Here is a 9,328-nt window from a genome sequence, read left to right as displayed (position 1 = left end):
ACTGGTGTGTCCTTTTGGAACTGTGACACATAAGACAGGCCTAATAGACAAAAACAGACACAGACAGACAAAAATGTTAGCCGCTCCACAAAATTGAATTCTGTAGCTCCCCTTACCCCAATGGCCGGCTGTCACTCCAAATCCTAAGCCCTCGCCAGGAGATTTCATAACAGGTATCCCCTTTACCTTCTATTGAGCGCTCTGAGAGGTTTGGAAGTAGAGTGACGGTCCATCCATACAGGCAAGTGGCGCGTTAGGAATCTCGGTGGAACCTCCAAATTGTCAAAGCAAAAACACGCTCCTCTCTGTTTAGGCGGCTAACAACTGATTGCTTTATTGATCAGTAAAGCAAAGTGAGCCAAACGTGGTCCCAGCAAAGTCCGGCCCAGTAAAGCTGCTTAATACAATCAATCCTAGTATCTTTATACCCTTAACCAAACAGTCTGACGTCAGGGCATCCAATTACAGAAATAATCAATTAAACTAGGAAAAACAAAGCCTTATCAACAAGAGGGCGGACAGGTACGAGGGAGTACCTCTCCTCTCTGAACCAGCCCAATTAACACATTCCAATAGCACATCTGTCTTGGCCTGGCGCAAAGTTCACTCTGGCCTATGTGCAAAGACAAAAAGCTGAAATGGTTTCTGTTATACAAGATGGCTTCTAGCTAAACATAAAATAGCTTCTACACTGTGAACCAGCCATGTGTTTGTCCCTCCCCCCCCCCCCACCAGGCAGGGCAGGACCCATGCTCCCAGCAGGAGTCCCAGCAGGGAGTTACAGGCACCTTGCTCATACCCATAGCACTGGGACAACCATGGAGCAGGAGTGAGCGGCCAGTGTGTGGTACCAAGGAGCTCTCCCCCTGGCCTGTGACCCCCAGGAGAGTCTCACACAGATGTCCTGCGGTCACAACCTCCCTGTCACTCCAAACCAGTCAGAAACACTCATCTCTCACTCTGCAGCTCCCCTTTCTGCCCTGGCAGGCACTGTCCCTTCTCCCACTGGCCTGGGCCTGGCATCCCTCCCCCACCCGTCACCACAGAAAGCCCCTTGGCATGAGCTTGGTCAAGCTAGAGGCCTCAGACCTGTAGTTTCTGAGAGGCTTGTGCCTTGGCCTCCTCGGCCCTTGGCAGTCAGCTCTCCTGGCTGCCTCATGTGCACCGCTGACCAAAGGAGGCAGCAAGGCAGGAATAGGGGGAAGGAACAAGTTCCGCTAAGGCTTAAGCTCGGACTTAAGCCTCCAGTCCCAGCACAAAAGCTTCAGCTAAGCCTGAATGGCTCCCTCCTGCCCCCGCACATGCGGGAGGAAGAAGCCCTGTTGCCTCAGGCCAGGGGAGGAGACAGGAGGCTTCATCTCTCTCAGCCTTGCCCTTTGCTTCCACCCTGGCAATCACAGGGGCCGGGGAGCTCCCTGGCCACCCACAGCCTCAACCATTTCCTACTTCATGGCCCAGGCCCAGGCAGCCCAACAGCGTCTCTGTGTGCCCCCCCACACACTTTTTGTTTGCTGTTGCCCAGGTGCAAGGGGCCCAGATTCTTCAACACTCATAGGCCCAACAGGAGGGGGCTGGTTTGATGCTTCACCCCACAGCCCAGCAATGACCCTCCAAACTCCCTCTCTGCTCTGGGAACCAGTTTTGCTGTGTGAATTCTGTGAGGCAGGTGACATCAGGCCTGGGCACTGGACTTATGTACCAGTTTCCCTGGCCTTGGGACACTGTTGAGCTCACAGTTGTGATAGTCAAGTGGTTAAAGCATTGGACTAGAAATCTAATAGGGTTTCCCTGTGCAGGTTCAAATCATGCTCACAATGAGGCCTGTGTTTTGGCCACTCCCCTAACCAAGGCAACAAGCTATCCGAGCCCTGAGACACTCTCCCCTCAATCCCCTTCTGCGCCTTTCTGAGACACGCCTGGGATGGTGCCTCATGCTGGGTCCCTGAGGTCTGAGGCCAACTCTCAGCTCCTCCTGCCCCTGCTCCTCCCCCAGTGCCCCATGGCTCAGCCCTACCCCTGGGGGCTGTTCTGTTCTAGAGTGTGACAGGAGCAGTGTGGGCCAGAGAGGCTGCCCCACAGGAGACTGTGAGGTGGATACAGTGGGGAGCAAGAAGTCAGGCCATCAGGTCAGTAGGTTGGGGGTAAAATGAGAGCCCTGCCAAAAGTTTCTTCTCTTTCCACTGGGGAAGGTGACTGGGTACAGGGCACAAGTCCCTTTGGGCCCCCAGATGAAGGAAGAAGCTGAGGGAGAGGAGAGATGGAGGTGTCCAGAGCCTCCTTCCAGCAGGCTGGGCCTGCATAGGGTCTGTGCATGATGGAGCCTCCTGCTACCAGATCTCTGGTCTCCTTTCTGCAAAGCCCTTGGCTTCTTTCTGATTTCTGCTTCCCTGTCCTTAGCAGGCAGCTAAAGGAAAAGAGGCCACCAGCCTAACCTTTTCCATGGCTGGCATAGGGCATGAACCCATCACACTGGCATTATTAGCACCATGCTCTAACCAGCAGAGCTAGCCAATCCACAGGTATTAGCCTCACAAGTGGCCCTTTCAAAAAGGAGCCTTGGGCATTTTCAGGGACGCTGTGGGCTCTGGAACTAGATGACAGAACGCTTGCTTAGCATGCGAGAGGCAGTGGGATGGATGCCACATTTTCCAGTTGCCCCTCCCTCTTCCGACTTGCTCTCCCCAAAAGCAAGCCATGCAGGAGCAGAAAGCTGCTGGGCCGTGGCCTCCCTTTACCTGGCTGTGACAGGAGCAGTGGGAACAAGCCTCAGGGAGGCAGAGTTGCCCCACTAGGGCTTTCAAAACTAGACTGAAAGAGCCACCTCCTCCCCTCTTCTTGTGTGTAATTTCTTTTTTCTTCTTTCAGTCCCGCTTGTGTCTCCCACAGCTCCAGCTTCTCTGCTTTCTGTCTGAGTGTTTTCCTATGGGAGGGGATCACCCTGCCTGGGGAGAGAAGGAACAGACCATCCCTTGGGAGTTTGCTGGCTTCTTCACAAATCCAGCAGTAGAGAAATCCCAGCTTTGCCTGTTTCATTCCCAGCTGGCAGTTTCCCTCTTTTGGTCCTTTGCAGCCTCATGGACCATTTGAAAGTGAGAAAACAGGTTTCTGGCCTGAAGTATCAGAAATCTCCAACCCACCCAATTAACATAGCACATCACTTCCCCCTTCGCAATCACACTATTCCCAGAGCACTTATGTAACCCTTTTCCCAGGCCAAGTTAATAGCAGCAAGGACTGGGTTCAGTATCTAGAGGTCCCCTCCCAACAATGTAATGCAACACCGGCTCAAGCCCCCAACTAGTGACCTGGAAAATCTTACACACACTCCTGGGTGCCTCAAAGAGGCAATTCTTCCCCTCTCACAAGCACAGAGCCTTGGTACAGCAGCAAATCTTTATTAACCTGAGGTAACTGACATCAGCATAAAACTGGGAAAACACCACAACTAGGATTCATAGACCAAAGCATGAGCAAAGACCCACCCCATGCAAGAATCACCCAAAGTCCCCAAAAGTCCAACACCCCAAAAGTCTCTTCATAGAGAGTCCAACAACCCCAAAGTCACCTGGGTGGAATGGGGGAGTTGATAAGGGGGCACCTTACATGGTCTGAGGCCAATGGCCCTGCCTCTCCATAGGATTCTACTGCAGCCTTTAACATGAGCCATTCTGCCACACTCCATCAGCTATCCCACCGGTTGTTCCCACCAGCTGCTCTGCCAACTACCTGCCAGTCATTCCCACCAGCTGCTCCGGTGGCCGCCTGCCACTGCTCCTACCGGCCGGCTGCTGGTTGTTCCCCAAAATGTTCTGCCAGCAGCTCAGCAATATAGCTTCATGCTCCCCTGCAGCACTCAGTGGCTGTGTCTACACTGGCGCATTCTTGCATGAAAACGGCCAAGAATGTAAACTGCGCAAGTAAACTGATGTTGTACTGTAGAAAATCAGGGCTTCTTGTGCGAGAACTCTGATGCTCCCTCTCAGGAATAAGCCCTCTTGTGCAAGAGCTCTTCCAGAAGAGGCCAGTGTAGACAGGCAACATGAATTTCTTGCGCAAGAAGCCCCTATGGTTAAAATGGCCATCAGAGCTTTCTTGCGCAAGAGAGCAACTACACCGGCATGAATGCTCTTGCGCAAAAGCACATCTCGGCTATGTCTACACTGGCGGGTTATTGCACAAGAATATCTTGCACAAGTATACTTGCACACAGAAAGTTTTTCAAGAGGCACTTTCGAGAAGAAGCTTCCAAGCCAGCTAGGAGCACAGGGGAGCAGACTGTGCAGCTTCTGGCAATCTCCAGATAAGCCAGGGAAAGGCAGAAGGAACAGAGCCTGCTGCAAACAGATGCTATGGTTACACTACAAGGCTATGTCTACACTGGTGGCTTTTTGCGCGAGAACATCTTGAGCAAGGGTTCTTGTGCAACGAGTCTTGTGCAAAAACATGTCCACACTGCCATATGCAAGATGTGCTTTCGTGCAAGAGCGCCCATGGCAGTGTGTACACTCTCTTGCGCAAGAAAGCTCCAATGGCCACTTTAGCCATAGGGCTTTCTTGTGCAAGAAACCCCTGCCATTCGTCCACACTGCTCGCTTGCACAAGAGAGCTTGCACTTGTAAGAAAAGAGCATAGCTCTTGCGCAAGAAGCCCTCTCTTACCACACTGTACTGTAAATCTTCTGGTGCAAGAGCGGGAGGGCAGCTCCGTGGATTCTTGCACAATAACGGCTGTTCTTGCACAAGAACCCACCAGTGTAGACATAGCCCGAGCCTCTTGTAGAAAAGCAAATGCAAATGGAGTGCTCATTTGCATATGTTATATTCTCATTTGCATTTCCTCTTCCTTTCCCTTTTGTGCAAAAAAGCACTGTTTAGACAGCACCTTTTGGTGCAAAACTCCCTTTTGCGCAAGATCCATTTTTCCTTATTTGAGATAGTAACATCAAACCAGGTAGGAAAAAAATATACAAGAAAGTAGCTGAAAAAACAGCATAGCAAAAGCATAAGCAGAAAACAGCTCTATTTTTTCCCCCACAGCGAGTACCAGAGAAAAGCATGAATGTAGTCCCCCCACTGCCCCAAATTGTACAGTCAAGTTTCCGCCATTTGGGGAAATTACAGGAGTCAGCACAACCATAGTGCAAGGAAAATCAGCCACTTTTCCGGAAAAACTTGCCAGCTGTCTACATTGGCCGCTTGAATTTCCGCAAAAGCACTGACAACCTCATGTAAGATTGTCAGTGTTCTTGCGGAAATACTATGCTGCTCCCGTTTGGGCAAAAGTCCTTTTGCTCAAATGGGCCAGCGTAGACAGCCCAGATTTGTTTTCCGCAAAAAAGCCCCGATCTCAAAAATGGTAGATGCTCTTTGCGGAAAAGCGTGTCTAGATTGGCCTCGGATGCTTTTCCGCAAAAAGTGCTTTTGCGGAAAAGCGTCCGTGCCAATCTAGACGTTCTGTTCCGAAAATGTTTTTAACGGAAAACCTTTCCGTTAAAAGCATTTGCGGAAAATCATGTCAGTCTAGACGTAGCCCAACAGATTAGCCTCTCCCTGAGAAAACCACCTACATGATTGTAGTAGTTTCTTTACTAGCTACGTATAAGGTCCCCAGGCACAACCACTGCCTGACCTCAATTGCACAAACACACTCACCTCATGACAGGCATGGCCTCACGGCCCCACATGACTATCCCACACCGTGTCCCTCCTGCTCATTCCCATCCTGATGCCCCAGCTCGACCCCACTTACCAAATTTGGGCCCTGCTCACCAACCCGCTCCCGTTCCCGCTCCCACAGGGCTCTGCTCAAGAAAACATCTGCATACAAGCTCAAACAGCTCCACTCCTCTCCAGCAAGAGCTTCCTCCTCTGCTGTTTAGAACCCAGTCACACTACTGCACTGTGGCCCCCGACCCCACTTGCTCTGCCCAGCTGCAGCCCACACCGAGGGGCTGGCTCTGTCAGGGGACACCATTTGGGAGGCACCAGGTGATGTGGCTCCCAGTCTCACCCCCACCATCCTCACCCTCAGCTCAGCCCAGCTGGGCATGTCACTTCTTCAAGAGGCAAGAAGGAAGTGGGGAGACAGGCACTCTCGGTAAGCCAGCCAGAAAGAGTGTACGGGGAGGAACAGGAACACACCCACCCTCCCTCCCCCTAAGAAAAAGCATCTGTCCCCTCTGTCCCCCCTCCCCCCAGAACTTCTCCTGGCCAGCCCCAGGCATGTCACCTGACTCTCATGAGCCTCCTTTCTCCCATCAGCAAAACAGGGCTGAAGAGGCTTCCTGCCCCAGCATGAGCCTTTGGTGGAGAATGACGCTGAAGAGCAGGAAGAGGCTCAGGCAGATGATCCCAGGCTGAGGTGCCATTAGCGGAGGTTTGGGAAGCAAGTGAGAAACACCAGTAAGTCACCGGGTGTCACCGGGCCCCGCGACCCCATCTACAGCCGGACGTGACTCTTAGCCGGCAGGTAGAACAGAAGGTTTGTTACGTCACATGGGGACAGTGTAGAATAGACTTGTTAGCCCAGGGACCAGAGACGTACAATTGGTAGCTGGATTCAGCTTCCCTGGCAGGTCGGCATTTTGCATCCCTTAAGCCGACCTGCCCAGCCGAGTACAGAGCAGGCCTCAGTGAGTCACATCCAGAATTCCCATCCCCATCTAGATAACAGTGCGGTGCCCAGGGAAACTGAGGCACACACAGAGTTCCTGCAGAACAGCACAGGACAGCAGGGATCACATGCAACATAGCAGAGTGAACAGAGCCATGTGCCGCTCCCCTGTGCCTGCTCCACGCACATCTTCCCATTGCAGAAAGCACTCTGAGCTAGGCTGTGACTAGTCAGCCTGTCTCTAGGCACCCAGGGTGTGTTTGGGTTTATCATCAGCACTGAGCTTTGTCCAATAGCCCAGGGAACACTGTGAAAACCAAAACCTTCCAGCCCTGGGTGTCCCTGGCCAGCCAGAGAGTGGCACAAAGGCTCCCAGCAGTGCTGACTTGGGTAGTTTGAAATAAACACCTACAGCTCAGAATAGGTGACCAAGTGATCTAGATGATGGACTGTTAATCTGTTGTGTTCTGCACACATTGGTTCAACACCCCCCCCCCCACACACACACATCAGGTGTTTGCAACCTTCTTACAGAGCTCTGCTCAGTTCAGTGCCAGCCCCTCCTGTAACCATGCCTTTCACAGTCCCTTTCCCACTGCAGCTTGGGGAAATCTCCAGAGACACTCCCAGATGTGACCCTCAATCCCTTCTGCCCTCAAGGGGAAAACTCACAAAGGAGATTCCAGACAGCCAAGCAATGGAGGAGCAGGGGGACAGGGGGTCTTTGAGATTGTTCCAGCCCTGCAGCCCGTCCCACCTGGTTGTTGTCATGGAACCTCTGTGAGGTCACTGCCTCCCAACCAATGACCTGAGGTGCTGCAAAAGGCCCTTGTGATGTCGCTACTGTTTGAGCTGCTTCTCCTGTTCCCCGTCCCCTAGTCACAGCTAGTTCTGGGGCTCAAGTAGGGAATATCAGAGGCTGCTCAGGGCACCATATGCAACCTGCAGACTTAAGGCCAGAAGAGACAATTAAATCATCTCATCTGAACCACTGCACCCCCCGAGTACCAGCAGCTTCCTGCATGGCACAGTAGTGAGGTTTGCACTCAATCAACTCTAGAAAGGCATCTGATCTTCACTGCCAGCCCCAGAGGTGGGAGAAAGCACCATGATCTTTGGGAGTGGGGACGGATTGAAACAGTGACAGAAAAGGACTTGTGAGTCTGTGTTACATGCACAACAGCCCTGGGTCCAGGCTGTACAGGCACCTTCATTCTGCTATTTCCTTGCACTGACAGGGCTGACTGCCCCCAGAGCTTGGTACTGACAGAACTATTGGGAGAGAGATGCACTAAGTTATTGATAGTGAAGGGCCCCCTGGTTTGCCACCTGAAACTGGGCCCCTCCCAACATCCTGTGTCTCCCCAGCCTGGGCCCCTCTCACCCTGTGCTGCCAGGATAAAGTGGAAATGGCCCCTAATGCTGCCCTCACACAAATATTTATACAGCCTGGGCCAGACCTAGCTGCAGCTACTCCCATCCCCAAAGCCTGGTTCTCCAGCCCTGTCCCATCTTGACCAAGTCACAAGCCTCAGCAGTGTAAGTGTGCTACCCGGGGCACTCACCCCGCCATGTTGTGAGGCCAATGCACCAGCTGTTGTTCCTGCACAGGTTCCTGCAGCACATCTAGCAACACACCGTAGTTTAGAAAAAGGCGAAAAGCTCTATCAATCCAGAGATTGGCTGGAGTGATGTGAGCACACAGGGCAAAGCAGATCACGCAAGAAATAAACACAAACACCATCTAAACCTCAGAAACAAGATAGGCTGAGAATGAAGCAGCATCTCACCCTCATATACAGCAGGAACAGTTCCCCAAGCTTTGATACACAGGCAGGCAGAGGCTGAAGGAGCTGAGTTTCTCTGAGACCTTAGGGACCCAGCATAAGGCACCATCCCTGGCATCTCTCTGAAAGTGGCAGAAGGGGATTGATGGGGGATGAGGAGTGTGAGGAGAATGTCTTGGGGGTTGTGCAGCTTGCATGTGGCCAAAACACAGACCTCACTGGAAACAGGATTTTTACCTGCACTGGGAAACCACAAACTCCTGCTGTGCTTCGGGAGCCAGGTTTGCTGTTTGAATTCTGTGTGGCAGGTGATGTCAGGCCTGGGCACTGGGATTATTTACCAGTTTTCCTGGCCCTACGGCACTACTGCACTCATAGCTGTAATGCCTGAGTGGTTAAGGTGTTAGAACTGAAATCAAATAGGGCAGCAGTTCCCAAACTTTTCCGCATCATGCCTCCCTTTTTGTTTTTTGAAAAACCCGCAGGCCCCCCCTCGCCCCCGCCAAAAATAGCAGCAAAACTTCTCCCCAGTTTGGGAACGCATGCAATAGTTTCCCTGCACAGGTTCAAAGCCTGCTCACAGTGAGACCTGTGTTTTGGCCACACTCTTTCCACCACACACACTGAGTTGATGCAAACCTTTCCACATACTACAAGTTGCTAATGGACACACACAGTTAATTATATCATTATACCTGAGCCATTATGCTAGTGCAGCAGCTGGGGAGATCAGTTTTAATTACATTATAAAACAGATCAAGCATTGTGACTGTGTTACTCTGTCAAACTCCATTTTAAACAAAATAAAACTTTATGGCCAACACAAAAAGTTTCAATGTCTTCCTTTATTTAAGACAGGGGTGGAGAAACCATTTTTCAGTTGGGGGTCACTGATCCACAGAAAACTCAGCTGGACACCACACAAGTGA

Source organism: Pelodiscus sinensis, chromosome 19 (assembly GCF_052426305.1).
Source record: "Pelodiscus sinensis isolate ZL-2025 chromosome 19, ASM5242630v1, whole genome shotgun sequence".
Taxonomy (NCBI): domain Eukaryota; kingdom Metazoa; phylum Chordata; order Testudines; family Trionychidae; genus Pelodiscus; species Pelodiscus sinensis.
The sequence above is the reverse complement of the archived record's forward strand: the minus strand, read 5'-3'. Positions refer to the sequence as shown.